Genomic DNA, 16,751 nt, shown 5'->3' with positions numbered 1-16,751 from the left:
TGCACCACAGTTGATACATTCAGCTACATCTGTTCAGTCATCTCCTACCAAAATGACTAGGAGGAATGCCCAACAGAAGAAAAATACAGAGGATGGACCTTCTGCAACAGCGCTAACGGCTATCAACATAGACAATATGTCAGAAAGAAAATTCAGGCTAACAATTATCCAGGCAATAGCTAGGTTGGAGAAAGCCATGGATGACCAAACAGAATTGATTAGGGCCAAACTGAAAGCGACCAGACAGGATGTTCACAATGTTAGGGCGGAGCTTAAAGCTACCAGGGAGGAGGTTCATAATGCTCTCAATGAGTTCCAATCTAATCTAAACTCTCTCAAAGCCAGGGTAACTGAGACAGAAGATGGAATTAGTGATCTGGAAGACAAACAGATAGAGAGAAAGGATCAGGAGGAAGCCTGGAACAAACAGCTTAGAAACCACGAAAACAGAATCAGGGAAATAAATGATGCCATGAAGCATTCCAATGTCAGAATTATTGGAATCCTTGAAGGTGAGGAGAAAGTAAGAAGTCTAGAAGATATAGTGGAACAAGTCCTTCATGAAAATTTTCCCAATCTCGCAAATGGAACCAGCGTTCAGGTACTAGAGGCTGAACGGTCTCCACCCAAGATTATACATTCCAAAAAAAATCACGACACCTGATAGTCAAATAGAGGAATTTTAATTGTAGGTATAATCTCTTGAAAGCCGCCAGGGCAAAGAGGCTCCTTACTTACAGAGGAAAGCCCATCAGAATAACATCAGACCTGTCCACAGAGACCTGGCAAGCCAGAAGAGGCTGGCAAGATATATTCAGGGCACTAAATGAGAAGAACATGCAGCCAAGAATACTTTATCCAGCAAGACTGACATTCAAAATGGATGGAGAGATAAAGAGTTTTCAAGACCGGCAAGGCTTAAAAGACTATGCAACCACCAAGCCAACACTGCAATATTAAGGGGGGTTCTATAAAAGAGGAAAAATCCCAAGAATAGCATTGAACAGAAATATAGAGACAGTCTACAGAAAGAAAGACTTCAAAGGTAACTCGATGTCAATAAAAACGTATCTATCAATAATCACTCTCAATGTGAATGGCCTAAATGCACCCATAAAACGGCACAGGACTGGGTAAAATGGCACTGCAGATTGGGTAAAACAACAGGACCCATCCATATGTTGTCTACAAGAGACCCATTTTGAACCTAAAGATACACCCAGACTGAAAGTGAAGGGATGGAGAAGCATCTTTCATGCCAATAGGCCTCAAAAGAAGGCTGGGGTAGCGATTCTCATATCAGATGAATTAGACTTCAAACTAAAGACTGTAGTCAGAAATACAGAAGGACACTACATAATCCTTAAAGGTACTATCCACCAAGATGATCTAACAATTGTAAATATCTATGCTCCCCATATGGGAGCAGCCAATTACTTAAGAAAACTGTTAATCAAGATAAAGAGTCATATTGATATGAATACACTAATCATAGGAGATCTTAACATGCCTCTCTCAGAAACAGACAGATCATCGAAGCAGAAAATCAATAAAGAAACTAGAGCATTGAATGACACATTGGACCAGATGGACCTCATAGATATATACAAAACTTTACACCCTAAAACAACAGAATACTCATTCTTCTCAAGTTCACATGGAACTTTCTCCAGAATAGACCACATACTGGGTCACAAATCAGGGCTCAAATAATTCAGAGATTATTCCCTGAATATTCTCAGATCACAATGCTTTGAAACTGGAGCTCAATCACAAGGAAAAGTTCAGAAGGAACTCAAACACCTGGAAGCTAAAGACCACCTTGCTTAAGAATGCTTGGATCAATCAGGAGATCAAAGAAGAACTGAAACAATTCATGGAAACCAATGAGAATGAAGACACTTTGGTCCAAAACCTATGGGATACAGCAAAGGCTGTCCTAAGGGGGAAATACATAGCCATCCAAGCCTCCCTCAAAAAAAATTGAAAAATCCAGAATACACCAGCTGTCTCTACACCTTAAAGAACTGGAAAATCAACAACAAATCAAACCAACTCCACACATAAGAAGGGAAATCATCAAGATTAGAGCTGAGATCAATGAGGTAGAAACCAGAGATACAGTAGAACGTATCAATGAAACTACAAGCTGGTTTTTTGAAAGAATCAATAAGATCGATAAACCATTGGCCACACTAATCCAAAAGAAAAGAGAGAAAGCCCAAATTCATAAAATTATGAATGAAAAGGGAGAGATCACAACTAACACCAAGGAAGTAGAAACAATCATCAGAAGTTATTATCAACAGTTATATACCAATAAGCTTAGCAACCTAGATGAAATGGATGCATTCCTGGAAAAATATAGACTACCAAAATTGAACCAGGAAGAAATCGACAACCTGAATAGACCGATATCTAATAACGAGATTGAAGCAGTGATCAAAAACCTCCCAAAAAACAAGAGCCCAGGACCTGATGGATTCCCTGGGGAATTCTACCAAACCTTCAAAGAAGAAATAACACCTATCCTCCTGAAGCTGTTTCAAAAAATTGAAGCAGAAGGAAAACTTCCAGACTCTTTCTGTAAAGCCAGCATTACCCTGATCCCCAAACCAGGCAAAGACCCTTCCAAAAAGGAGAATTTTAGACCAATATCACTGATGAATATGGATGCTAAGATTCTCAACAAGATCCTAGCAAACAGGATCCAACAGCACATTAAAAAGAATATCCACTATGACCAGGTGGGATTCATCCCTGGGCTACAAGGATGGTTCAACATTCACAAATCAATCAATGTGATACAACAAATTAATATGAGAAGAGAGAAGAACCACATGGTCCTCTCAATTGATGCAGAAAAAGCATTTGACAAAATCCAGCATCCGTTCCTGATTAAAACGCTTCAAAGTATAGGGATAGAGGGAACATTCCTGAAATCTATCATCAAATCTATCTATGAAAGACCCACAGCAAATATCATCCTCAATGGGAAAAAGCTTGCAGCCTTCCCGTTGAGATCATGAACAAGACAAGGATGCCCACTTTCACCACTCTTGTTCAACATAGTATTAGAAGTCCTAGCAACAGCAATCAGACAACAAAGAGAAATAAAAGGTATCCAAATTGGTAATGAAGAAGTCAAACTCTCTCTCTTCGCAGATGACATGATTCTTTATATGGAAAACCCAAAAGACTCCACCCCCAAACTACTAGAACTCATACAGCAATTCAGCAATGTGGCAGGATACAAAGTCAATGTGCAGAAATCGGTGGCTTTCTTATACACTAACAATGAAAATACAGAAAGGGAAATTAGAGAATCGATTCCATTTACTATAGCACCAAGAACAATAAGATACCTGGGAATAAACCTAACCAAAGAGGTAAAGGATCTGTACTCGAGGAACTACAGAACACTCATGAAAGAAATTGAAGAAGACACAAAAAGCTGGAAGACCATTCCATGCTCTTGGATCGGAAGAATAAACATTGTTAAAATGTCTATACTGCCTAGAGCAATATATACTTTTAATGCCATCCCGATCAAAATTCCACCAGTATTCTTCAAAGAGCTGGAGCAAATAATCCTAAAATTTGTATGGAATCAGAAGAGACCCCGAATCGCTAAGGAAATGTTGAAAAACAAAAATAAAGCTGGGGGCATCACGTTACCTGATTTCAAGCTTTATTACAAAGCTGTGATCACCAAGACAGCATGGTACTGGCATAAAAACAGACACATAGACCAGTGGAACAGAGTAGAGAGCCCAGATATGGACCCTCAACTCTATGGTCAATTAATCTTCGACAAAACAGGAAAAAATATACAGTGGAAAAAAGACAGTCTCTTCAATAAATGGTGCTGGGAAAACTGGACAGCTATATGTAGAAGAATGAAACTAGACCATTCTCTTACACCATACACAAAGATAAACTCAAAATGGATAAAAGACCTCAATGTGAGACAGAAATCCATCAGAATCCTAGAGGAGAACATAGGCAGTAATCTCTTCGATATCAGCCACAGCAACTTCTTTCAAGAAATGTCTCCAAAGGCAAAGGAAACAAAAACGAAAATAAACTTTTGGGACTTCATCAAAATCAAAAGCTTCTGCACAGCAAAGGAAACAGTCAAAAAAACAAAAAGGCAACCCAAGGAATGGGAGAAGATATTTGCAAATGACAGTACAGACAAAAGGTTGATATCCAGGATCTATAATGAACTCCTCAAACTCAACACACACTGAACAGGCAAACATATCAAAAAATGGGCAGAAGATATGAACAGACACTTCTCCAATCAAGACATACAAATGGCTATCGGATACATGAAAAAATGTTCATCATCACTAGCCATCAGGGAAATTCAAATTAAAACCACATTGAGATACCACCTTACACCAGTTAGAATGGCCAAAATTAACAAAACAGGAAACAATATGTGTTGGAGAGGATGTGGAGAAAGGGGAACCCTCTTCCACTGTTGGTGGGAATGCAAGTTGGTGCAGCCTCTTTGGAGAACAGTGTGGAGATTCCTCAAGAAATTAAAAATAGAACTGCCCTATGACCCTGCAATTGCACTCCTGGGTATTTACCCCAAAGATACAGATGTCGTGAAAAGAAGGGCCATCTGTACCCCAATGTTTATAGCAGCAATGGCCACGGTCGCCAAACTATGGAAAGAACCAAGATGCCCTTCAACGGATGAATGGATAAGGAAGATGTGGTCCATATACACTATGGAGTATTATGCCTCCATCAGAAAGGATGAATACCCAACCTTTGTACCAACATGGACGGGACTGGAAGAGATTATGCTGAGTGAAATAAGTCAAGCAGAGAGAGTCAATTATCATATGGTTTCACTTATTTGTGGAGCATAACAAATAACATGGAGGACAAGGGGTGTTAGAGAGGAGAAGGGAGTTGGGGTAAATTGGAAGGGGAGGTGAATCATGAGAGACTATGGACTCTGAAAAACAATCTGAGGGGTTTGAAGTGGTGGGGATGTGGGAGGTTGGGGTACCAGGTGGTGGGTATTATAGAGGGCACGAATTGCATGGAGCACTGGGTGTGGTGAAAAAATAATGAATACTGTTTTTCTGAAAATAAATAAATTGAAAAAAAAAAATCCTGTCACCAAAATCCCTTTACTTCAGCCTTCTACTGACTGCATTTTGAAGAGTCGGAAGATTTATAGATATTTAATAACAGAAAAGCTGGGGCCCCAGAGATGTGAGAACAAAGTACACCCTCCTGTGGAAATCAGGTGAGGAATTTTGATTCTTCCAAACTTCAGTGCCTAAGAACCTCCTTAAGACCAAAGAAGAACACTACTCCAGTCTAGGACCCTGCTGACAGGGATAGTTCTGTAGTGGAGAGGACAACTTAAGAGAGGAAAAGCACCTGCTGTGGATGATTAGAGAAGAAAGCAAGCATTTGCTGTGGCAGCTGGAAGTCAATTATCAAGGCGGATAATAAATGAAAATTTGAAATAGTGTTTACAAAAATTAAAGAAGAAATACCTCTAGAGTTCAGGATTTTTAAAATCAATCTATTTTGTTTCTCATTTGAAGCCAAACACTTCAGAATTTCAAAAAGTGGCATACCCAAACTCACTCCTCAAAAGCGCTTCACACAGGTGCACTAAAATGTTTAGAAACGGAAATTCATAATCGCATGTTTTCTAAGAGCAAAAGATTAGAAAGAACCCAAATGTCCACCAAGAGGAAACTTGATAAAGTACTGTGCATCCACTACAACAAACTACTCTACGATAGTGAAAAAGAATAAAGTGAATCTGTATGTGCTGATCAGGACAAACTCTAGAGCCCAAGATGATACTTTTGTGCAAATCAAGAAAAGGGGCCTCCTTCCAGGCAGACCCAGCCTCCTGCCAGAGAACACAGTTTATTGAATTTCAGCGCCCACTCTCCCCTCAGCCAAGTGCCTTGTGCACAGCTATATATGATAGTTCTGCCAAGATGTATTAAGGGGAGAAAAGGGAGGTGGGTGTAATTTGATACCATTTGTGTGTGTTTCGAACATCATATACACAAATACTAAATATATATTTTTATACATAAATATTTCTGGAAGAACACTCAAGAAATTGGTAACAATGGTTGCCTTTGGGAAGAGGAAATGAGGGTTGTGGGGGATGTTTTACTGAATTCTCTTTCCTACATATTTTTTTTTACCATGTGCATGTAACTTTATCAACTGGGAAAAAAAAAAAGTTCTATTCTCTTCTAAAGGCATGCGCAGAGACTGGAGGCAAAGGGCCATGGTTACTGAGATCACCTGTCCTCCCATATGTCAGCACGGCCCAGCAGCTCACATGTGGTGTCTTGGCCCAGTTCGGCCCATGTGGCTTCCATTTATCCATATACAGCACAGCTTTTTAAAAATATGTTTTTGAGCTGGAACATACTTTGCTTTTATACATTTCTCAGCAATGACAACTCTCCAAATTATTTCCCCTGGGTGCTTCTCATTTTAGCCTGATAACCAACCTGATCCAAACCAACCATGAACTCTTTTCTCACTTCTGCCAACTATTGTGAAAAAAACAGCATACCTACAGCGATGAGTGTAGCAGCCTCTGAAAATCCCTGCAATACTATGTTTCTGGGTACAAGTTATAGACTGTGTATTTGGTATCGTCCTTCTGCACTCCGGATAAACTACTCTGGAGGGTGCTAACTGATAAAAAGCTATGCTTCCAAGTTCTGGTTAAGAACTGTACTTGGTCTGGGCTACCTACTAGCAGTGCAATCCTGGGCAAGTTCCATATATACCCTATGCCTCAGTTTTCTCATCTGAAAATTGGGAATAATATCTCCTCAAAGGGTTGGTATGATGGTTAAATGAGATAATGCATGTGCCACACACAGTTACCACTCAGTAAATGTTTGCAGTCTTGGCTATTGCCTTGTGTTAAGATTGTTGCTATCTGGTTGGAAGGATGAGGCTGAAACCATGAAAATGCTTAGGTAACCAAAAATGCATTCTCATGCGAACAATTCACTGATAATTACCAAATGCAGTCTCAGTACATTAGCTTCCATTAACAGTAAGAATTGTTATTCGATCTTGAAACTAAGGTACATTGAAATACTACAGCACATCCTTCATGTTGTTGCTTGGATTTAATTTTTGTTTAATTATAAAAACTACCCTTTATTAAACACTGACAGAACGGTAAAATATAAAAAGGAAGTAATCATCCCTTATATTCCCATTTCCACAGAACCACTGCTAATGTTTTAACATATTTCCTTCCAGCCTTTTTTCCCATGCATTTTGGTAGCAGAGATTATATTACATATATAATTCTCTATCCTTTTTCCCATGTAGGCTTTGGTCAGAGTGTTTTCTCAATATCATTAAAAACTCTTCATAAATATCATCAGTTTTCATGGATGGCTAATATTCCATTGCAGTCATTCATTTCTTTAAGAAATACTTACTGAGAACCAATTATGGGTTAGGCACTGTCCTGACTGCTGGAGCTAGAGCAGTAAATAAAACAGACCAGATTCCTGTTCCCATGACATTTCCACACAGTACTAAGGGTTGTGGCACAAAGTAGAGTGGCCTGAGGAGAAAACAAGGTGGAAAAAGATACTCCTTCAGCAAGTTTAGCTGTAAAGTGGCAGTAGCTGAAGGGAGAGGTGGGGTCAGTGCCATACTTTATTTTATTCTACTGCTGCACTAATATAGAAATACAAATATGTATCTTAAATGAGCTCTTGGACATTTGGTAGTACTTAAAAAAGACTTCTTAATAAAAGTTGCTAATATAGTTCCTAAACTGCTGTTGGTGAATCTATTTTGACTCTCATGTGTCTGTAATAATTTCATGGTCTTTCAAAAGTTATAAACACAGAGTTGGTTTTAAGGATGATGGCACGGATACCAAGACCTCATGCAGATTTCACTTTGGATATCATATTATAAACTCACAATAGCCACCTCTCTCACTTTAAATAAGTATTTGATAAAAAAACATCTCTGCCTGGTATCCTATCCAACTGTTTGTTTGTTTGTTTGTTTTTAAGGCTGGGAACAAGTAGTATTGTTCTTATAGGTTTTTGAACTAGAAATGTTTTATAGTTCCCTCCCACACCATCTTCTATGGGAAACCACAGAAGACCCACAGCCTTGTTAAGGAATGGTGGCCATGTTTTATAACATATGGCCCTACCACTCCTCCACCCCAATACACACAGACACACACACAATGACCACACCTGACTTAACTCAGGTACATTCTGACTCAATGACCTATGACCTATATGACCAATGACCTATGGACATAAATGGCTCAACTTGAAAATCAGATCCTCTCTCAATTTTCATTTGGGAACTGGAGTGACAGGGCAAAAGACAGTAAGAGCAGAAATTGAAGTAATGTCAGAACCAAAGTAGCCTTAACTGTCTAAATCATAAGAAGCTGAAATTCTGGAAGACTGAAAACTTTGAATAAACAGAATAAGCTGATTAAATAGAAAAAGGAACACAGAGAGATATCCATAGGGAAGTGGAGACACTATGAGATTTATTCTGATCTTCCAAATGACTCCCTGATTGACAAAAAACTAAAATATCAGCTAAAATGTTTTTAATGTTTTTAAATGCATCAATGAACTGGCATAAAACAAAGTTTTTTGTGGATCCCAAAAATGCAATCAGAGCAGGGACCCTGGTTGGTTAAGTGAATACCAAACTGGCTTTCACACTGAAAGTTTCTGCCAAATCCTGGATCATTTGAGCATATGTTTTTAGGGCTGCACAAGGTTGGGGACCCACCTAAGATGGATAATCTAAATGAAGACCCTCACATAATGCTGGAAGCCCAAAGGGCTACAGGCTTAACATACAGATGAGCAACAAACAGACCCTCTTCTGCAGAAGGTGGCAGATAGGACCACATCTCTCTTGAACTTGGTGCTGAGTGGATGGTTAGACAATCTCCCATGAGGTTCACAGCCATAAGCCAGTCCTCCCATGGCTTATAGCCCAAATTCATGCTAGCTGTGTTATCTGAAAAACTTCCAGCAGAGAGTGTAGTTCTGGAGTTCCTGACTTAGTAGTCCCAACTGCAACCGAGTTCTCAAAAGATTCCACAGACGAAGTTCCAGAAAAATACACAGTTCTCAGACAGAAAAACCATAAAACACACAAAGAGACACCATGAGTGGAAAAGGCCACACAGCTCTTGAAAGAGAATTGCCTTCACCCTGCAGTTCCTGTCCTTAGGTAGCCAAGAGATTTTCTTTAATGCTGCGATAAAGTCTTCCTTTATTTGATCACATTTTAGAGAGACTGCTCTTTGAAAAATATCACAACTCCCTTCTTATCAGTTTTTGTCCTTACACAGTGGGCTGACAGCATGTATCTTAAGGACAGCTGTAGCAAGGGCTCTGTTGCTTCTACCTGCCTTTATCTTTATTGTTACTGCATTGGTTTCCGAATTGCACCCTGCAATCCCACTCACTCCTTTGTCGTACCGATGATCTTATGCATCTTTCTTTGGTATCAGTTTGAATGACATACTGAATGAACAAAAGGGGCTTACTCTATCCAACTGGGACTTGATTGCATAAGAAATGTATTAGGAAAGTCTTGTGGGAAATCTTGCTTATGCTAATCAAACACAATTTGGATGACTGTAAATGCCTGGGAATTAAGGAGAGTGAAACCAAAGAGGCAAAGGGATGGCCACCCAATTCCCCACAAGTGTTGAGCACAAGAAATAACTAGTCTTATCATTTTTAGACAGAATAGGAAATAATCCACAGCCAAAAGTCTGGTTTCTACAGATAAATCTCTCACAGAAAGGTGAATAAAGCAACTGTTAGCCAGCTTTAAAAAACACAATGTGGCACTACTACGAAAGATGGCATTTTGTAAACCTGCGCTCTGCTTCTGGGAATGATCACACTGCTTCAAATCCCCAGGCCTATAGATGAGGATAAAAATGTCCTCAATTCTCTAGAGGACTCTATCCTGGCTGGAGGCCAGCTGATCCTAAGACCGCTTTTTCTTGAAATTCTCACCAGCACTTCTGTTTGTAGTCTCACTAAACAAGCAAACCACCTGGTTGTTGACAAGACTCTGATAGGTAGACATTCAGGGAGTGGCAGGAAGACAGAAGGGAGCAGAACTCCTGACCTTCCTCTCAGGCTGAATTAACACTGTTTGGTTAATACAATTAATCACAGGGACAGAAGATGCACTCAGGAGCTAAAGCCTGTGCCTTCTTAGCTGCTTCTCTTTACTCGGTGAGGAACTATTTTGAGATTAATTGGACTTTTATCTGAAACACCCAGTAGTGTGACCCTTCTTTGCTCTGCAATGAGCAAATGCAGACACAATTATTTCATGCTGAAGGTCAGGTACACAGCGATATTTGAAAACAATTCATCATCAGGCATTAAGGAAGTGAGAAGAGCATTCCACTTCCTTCTTTCCTTGTTGGAAAGGCATTTTCGACTTGAGATTAAGTGAAAATTTAGGGTCCAGTAGTAGAGATTCTGTCAAAACAGTAAATTAAGTATTCATCACTTGCAGATGAGCCTGGGCAAAATAGGATTTGTACTATGCGAAATCATTTTGGATACTGGGGCATTTAGGCTACAAAGTAGTCATTACATATTTCAGTTGCTATCTCAGCAAAAGTCTTTTTCTTCTCCTCTCTCAGTTTGCTTCATTTGAAAAGACCTAGCTTTCTCTAGATTTGAGAAATCAGCCCTCCTTCAAGGATCTGATTTGTAGTACTGTGATTACTGATCTTGTTTCTAGAACTCTAAAAGAACAGGAAATATATGGGCCTATAAACAAACAAACATGTTTTCACACATATTTTTTAAAAAAACAATGCCACTTGGAGTTTAGCTCTAGTAACTTCTGATTCAGCCAGCTAGTCCACTAATTTAAATCACCACGTATTTATTAAACATCTACATTTCAAGGTACTATGCTGTGCCATTAAGTCAAATGTCAAAGGGAAAGAATGGAAAAGTAGTTGAATTTTATGAATTTAATCACTGAGGGTCTCACACCAAAAAGGTCATTTTTTTAAATTTGTGAATTCTGACTTAAATGAATAGAAGGTTTCTTATATAACCCTTATCAGAGAATATGTTTAATGGCTCTGTCTGTCACTAGGAATCTATTCTTACTTGAAAATAAAGAGTCAGCTTTCTCACTATTATCATCAACAACAACAAACTCTTACCAGATATAAAGCATTAGAGCCTAGGGAAGAAATCAAAATATAAAAGGACAGGTTGGGACAAGCCTGAATACCCTGTCATGGGGATTACAAAACCTATGCATATATACACACTCATTACTCTACTGCAGGTAAAATTTTTAAATACCTTTTTTTAATGTATAAGAGGAATTCGGAGACAGATTTACTATGAGCTAATGAAGCTGAACATTCAGGACCGCTAACAAGCACAAATCCTTCTAAGACCTCGTACCTATTTTCTACTCTTTTTCATAAAGCGGGCTCCATCTCAAACTCTATAAGCTTCAGGACATGAAACTTGCATTCACTCCTTGGAAGTATGACTCTAAAGAAATTAAATTTATTTCCCTGAGTTAAATACAGGTGAAGTTAAAGAACAGAATGAGGCAGCAAATGCTAAATTCTGGGAATTCCTAAGAAGAGCGATGTCAGAGGACTAGAGAGGTCAGTGGCATGTGGACCGGGTCTTTGAAATAAAGTCTGACTCCATTCTTATGTTTGATACCGACTGCTTTCATGCCCCATCATTCTTGTACCCCTTCTGCAAGCTGATACAAGATTTGGTTGCCCCCTCTTTTGGTGCCAGTAGTAAATTCAAAACACACCAGCCCATGTGGAAGACCTCACCCCATGCCCCTCCTTAACTACAGCATGAGCTGTCTCCTTTTCCTCCTCTCCCAAGTCATTTCAGACCACTTTGAAAGCCTGCCTTGCTTTCCATAGAAGTTCCCAAAGATGTGTGTAACAAAACTTTCATTCCCTCTTGAAACATCATCAGTCTTGACATCCAAACCAGATTTTGGGTGGGAACTGAATATTGGATAACAGGTCCATCCTGTTCTGTTTCTGCAAGGTGACCATAACGGTCTTGACAATCTATACAATTTAAATGCACCAAGAAGACAAGAGCATTTCGGGGAGAGAAAATGGCTTACACAAAGACAGAGAGGTGGAAACATGAAAACTGTGTATGCCGGATGATGTAGCTAAAACCACAAGTTTGAACAGATGAGTCAGAAATGTGGTAATAAAACTAAGGTGGGGGGGTCCCTAAATGAATTTAGAAATACAGATTTCTTTTATATATCAAGACAGTGCCAATGACTTTTTTTTGAACAGGGAAATAATTGAGTTAAGTGTAAGAGATTATCTGTCTGGTTATAGGAGGAAAATGGGCTGGAGGCAGAGAGGTCAAGAGAAAAAGAAACTGTCAAGCATAGGACAGTAAGGGTTTGCATTATTGTGGTGTCAATGGGATGGAAAGGAAGAGAAGAATGGCTGTAAAAATACAGTGAACACAGACGTGGCAACAGGGATGTTGGAAAAAGCAGAAGGAAAGAATTAAAGATAGCCAAAAGATATAAAATGACTATAACAAGAATAAGTTCCATAAAACAAGCATCAATCACTAAATGGATAGCCCTTTTGTGGCACCTATTTGTATCACCCATCATGAAATCATTCACATCCAATTCAATCCAAGAAATATTTATTGAGCATACATTTTATTCAACAAATAATTAGTAAGGACAGGTACTGTACTAAGGTGGGTGCAAAGAGAAAATTAATCAATAGCCCTTTGCCCCGAAGGAACTTAAATTCTACCAGGGGAAACTTCTTTGTATTCAGTTCACTCTGTTAAGTGCTACATTCATTTAGGAAGAAGGGCCCTACGAACTTTGAACAGGGAAAAATGAACTTTTCCAGGAAGATGACATTGAAGCTGTGCCTTGACAAAGTTTTAGGATACATAGGGAAAGGGTAAGAATGTTTCAAGAGAGGAAGGAACAAGAACAAAAAAATTTTTCAAGTAAGCCATGTGTTCAGGCTAAAAACAGCCCTCAGATTGGTCTATGGTGCAAAGTATACATGGAGAGATATGGTGAAAGAGAATGTGAAAAAGCTGACTTGAACCAGATTACAGAAAAGAAATTGCTTAATGTTAAGGCAATAGGAAGCAGTCAAAGGATTTAAATTGGAAAAATTATGTGCTCTACATTTCAGAAAATTTACTCTGCTATTGACAGAGGACCAGAGCAACACTGAGTCTAGATGCAGAAAGATAGATCAAAAAATTTCTACCAGGTTGAGAAAAGAGATAATGAGACCCTAAAGGAGGTGGTAATGGTGAGGAAAAGAGGAATCTGAAAGAAACCACTTGGAAGTAGACTCTGTAGGACTTGAATCTGAGGACTGAGAGTAAAGGAGGTGCCAAACTGATACTTTGTGCTAGAGTAAAGGAGAGTAAAGGAGGTGCCAGCTTATACTTGGGGAAGGTGCTCTTGTTGGAAGAATCACAGAAAAAGATGAAAAGCTACAAAATGGAGAGATAAGTGCACTTTGGGAAGTGTGGAGCTTGAGAAATCTAAAAATGAAAACAAATGCATATACAGAAGGAAGTTAAAACCACATGTCTAGAGAAACAGAGTTTTATGGACCACCACTCCCACTCCAATCACTGTACATCGGTAGTAATTGAAGCCACCAGACTAAAAGAGAGTACTTAAGGAAAGAATGAAGAGCTAAAGAGAGATGAGCGGTGAGAAGGCAAACATGAGGTAAAGGGCAAGAGGGAAGAGAAAAGAGTAGCAGGAAGAAACAGCACAGCAATTAGCAAGGGAAGGCACAAGAAGGGACAGTGAAATGGACTGCAAAGACCCCAGGCACGAGCGCACGCGCGCGCACAGACACACACACACACACACACACACACACACACACAATGTACCTTTATATGTGTATATACGACTATATTTTTTAAATCAAAGGCTAAAATATAAAAACAATGGTTCCCTGTAAAAGAGAGAATGGGATTGAGGTTGAGGGAAAAGGAATAAAGACTAAAGTTCTTTGAATATGTCTGGTTTTATAGATTTTACTTCAGAACCATGTAAATACCTGAAAAATTATAAAACAAAATTAAGTTTCAAGAAAGCACTTTTTGAAGTTAAAAAAAAAAATGAGCCTAAATGTGTATTTGGCTCATGATACAGAAAGAAACCAATTCAAGTGATTTTTAAGGCACAACAATGTCAATAAATACCAGTGAGCATAACTGCTGGATTTTATATTATGTTTAATTTTGTGAGAAACTGCCAAACTCTTGTGCAAAAGTGGCTATACCATTTTGCATTCCCTCAGCAGTGAATGAATGAATGCTCCACAACATTTGGTGTTGTCAGTATTTTGAATTCTGGCCATTCCAGTAGGTGTGTAGTGGTATCTCATATTGTTTTATTTTGCAATTCCCTAATGACATATGATTTGAGCAGCTTTTCATATGCTTATCTGACTTCTATATATTTTTCTTGGTGAGGTGTCTGTTCAGATATTTTGCCCATTTCTTAACTGAGTTTTGAGAGTTCTTTGTATATACTAGACACAAGTCCTTTACCATATAAGTGTTTTGAACATGATTTTTCCCAGCCTGTCACTTATATCTTCATTCTCGTTATAAAGACATTTTGAGACAAGCAAAATCTCATGAAATATACTTCCCTTGTACCTTTTCTTAGGAAGCAATAACAAGATGTTCTCCATCCAAATGAGAGAAAGTACTCAGAAGGATGAAACATGGAACACAAGAAACAAGATCCAACACAAGAAATAGTCAAAAGAATTTCCTAAATTCTTAGTAAAAACTTCTGAGACATTGTGTGTAAACCTAGAGTAGAGAGGTCTCACACCCCAGTGAGTGAAAGCTATTTGTTAGGGGCACATAAAGGAAATAACATAAAATTTATTTTTATGTTAGCCTTTGGGTTTTATATTTTTGTTTATGTTTCATAATGTACACAGTACTTTATTACAGAAAAATATATTTTATAAACAAATAATACAAATATTGAAGGTAGTATGTGCTGAAATTGGTAACAGTCCATCATTTTAAAAATCTAGAACCTCCTACCCTAGGGAGAATCAGTCCAGAATAGAGTAGGAGGCCAGAGGTGCACAGAAAGAACTTTACAGAATGAAATGGAACTGATAAGTGATATGAAAACTTTGTCCATGTGGAAAATTGTATAGAGAGCCATTTTACAAAGCTATTGGAAGGCAGGACGACTTACCACATTTCAAAGAAATTTAAGCAAATGAAAATGACAATTATTAACTCCGGGGGTGGGGGGGAAGACACAAGAAAGAAAACATAATCATAGCGTATCACTTACATCAGTAGTTAACAATATTCTCATAATTTTCATGAAAACAATGAATATGTTTTTAACTAAAAACTAAAATAGAATTCCATCAGGATGATTCAAGAAACAGAAGGTATAAGAAAGCAAAAGTCCTCACTATCTGTATACTTTAAGTAAATGAAGAAATAGTAGGATATTAATAGTAGGGATTTTTTATTTTTAATTTTATATATAAATTACATACATTATATAATTATTATATATTATATAACATAAAAGAAAGTATATATTATTTTTATAATTATATATATAATAGTTACATATATATTCCGTCTCAGAGTCCTTCTAACCGGGCCAGCTTGGGTCCCAATTCCTGATCTGCCCCCATGGCGTGGACACTACCCCTTCCTTTCTGAGCTCTGACCTCAAATCCATCCACTGCTCTGATTTATCTTCACCCCCGCACCCCCTCACTCTCCGTCTGGACGCTTTTTTTCACTCTAGCACTTTCCCATGATTTCCTATGGATGAAAAAAGCGGAGGTGCAAATACAAAAACAGTAAAAAAATTCAAACTTAAGGGTTTTCTCCAGCGGACAAGTCAGGCAAAAAGAAACTCAGCGTTGCTCAAGAACTCACACTGAACTTATCAACATAGCTCGCTCTCACCACTTAGTGATTTCTTCCCGTAAGAACCCCAAAAACAAAAAGGCTGGCTGGCCCCAAGCCTTGCGGCAAAATGCTGGGAGAGCAACTACGGAGGCCGAAGAGCTCGCGTGCGGTCTCTCAAACCGGAGAGGATCACGGGAAAGCGCGGGCCAGTGCCCCCACCCACCCCAGCCCGCCCACCCCAGCCCATGCAGAGTGCGCTGGTTAAGCACCGCCCTGGGAAAACCACCTCCGAGATCGCTGTATCTGCCCTACCAGGTAAATGTAATGCTAGTTTTAAAGATGGAACTATGTATCAAAAGAAGCTGCTACAGAATAACTAAAAGTGGTTCCTCGAGACCAGACGAAGGATAAGGCTGAGGGGAGAACGGAGTGTTCTCCATTTATACCACTGAGTACTATTTCATTTCATAGAATATTTGCGTGTAATAATGTAGAAGAATATTCCAAATATAATGTTAAGTGAAAGGGGGGGGATTAAAGTTGGTAAAAGTTATATAGCAATATATAGCTTTTGAGATAAATTTACCAAATTCCAAATATACGTGCCTTCTGTTAATATAAAACCTGAATACATCAAACTACATTTTTTTTTAATTTTTTATTTTTTATAAACATATATTTTTATCCCCAGGGGTACAGGTCTGTGAATCACCAGGTTTACACACTTCACAG

Source organism: Mustela nigripes, chromosome 5, assembly GCF_022355385.1.
Source record: "Mustela nigripes isolate SB6536 chromosome 5, MUSNIG.SB6536, whole genome shotgun sequence".
NCBI lineage: Eukaryota > Metazoa > Chordata > Mammalia > Carnivora > Mustelidae > Mustela > Mustela nigripes.
This window is presented reverse-complemented; position numbering follows the sequence as displayed.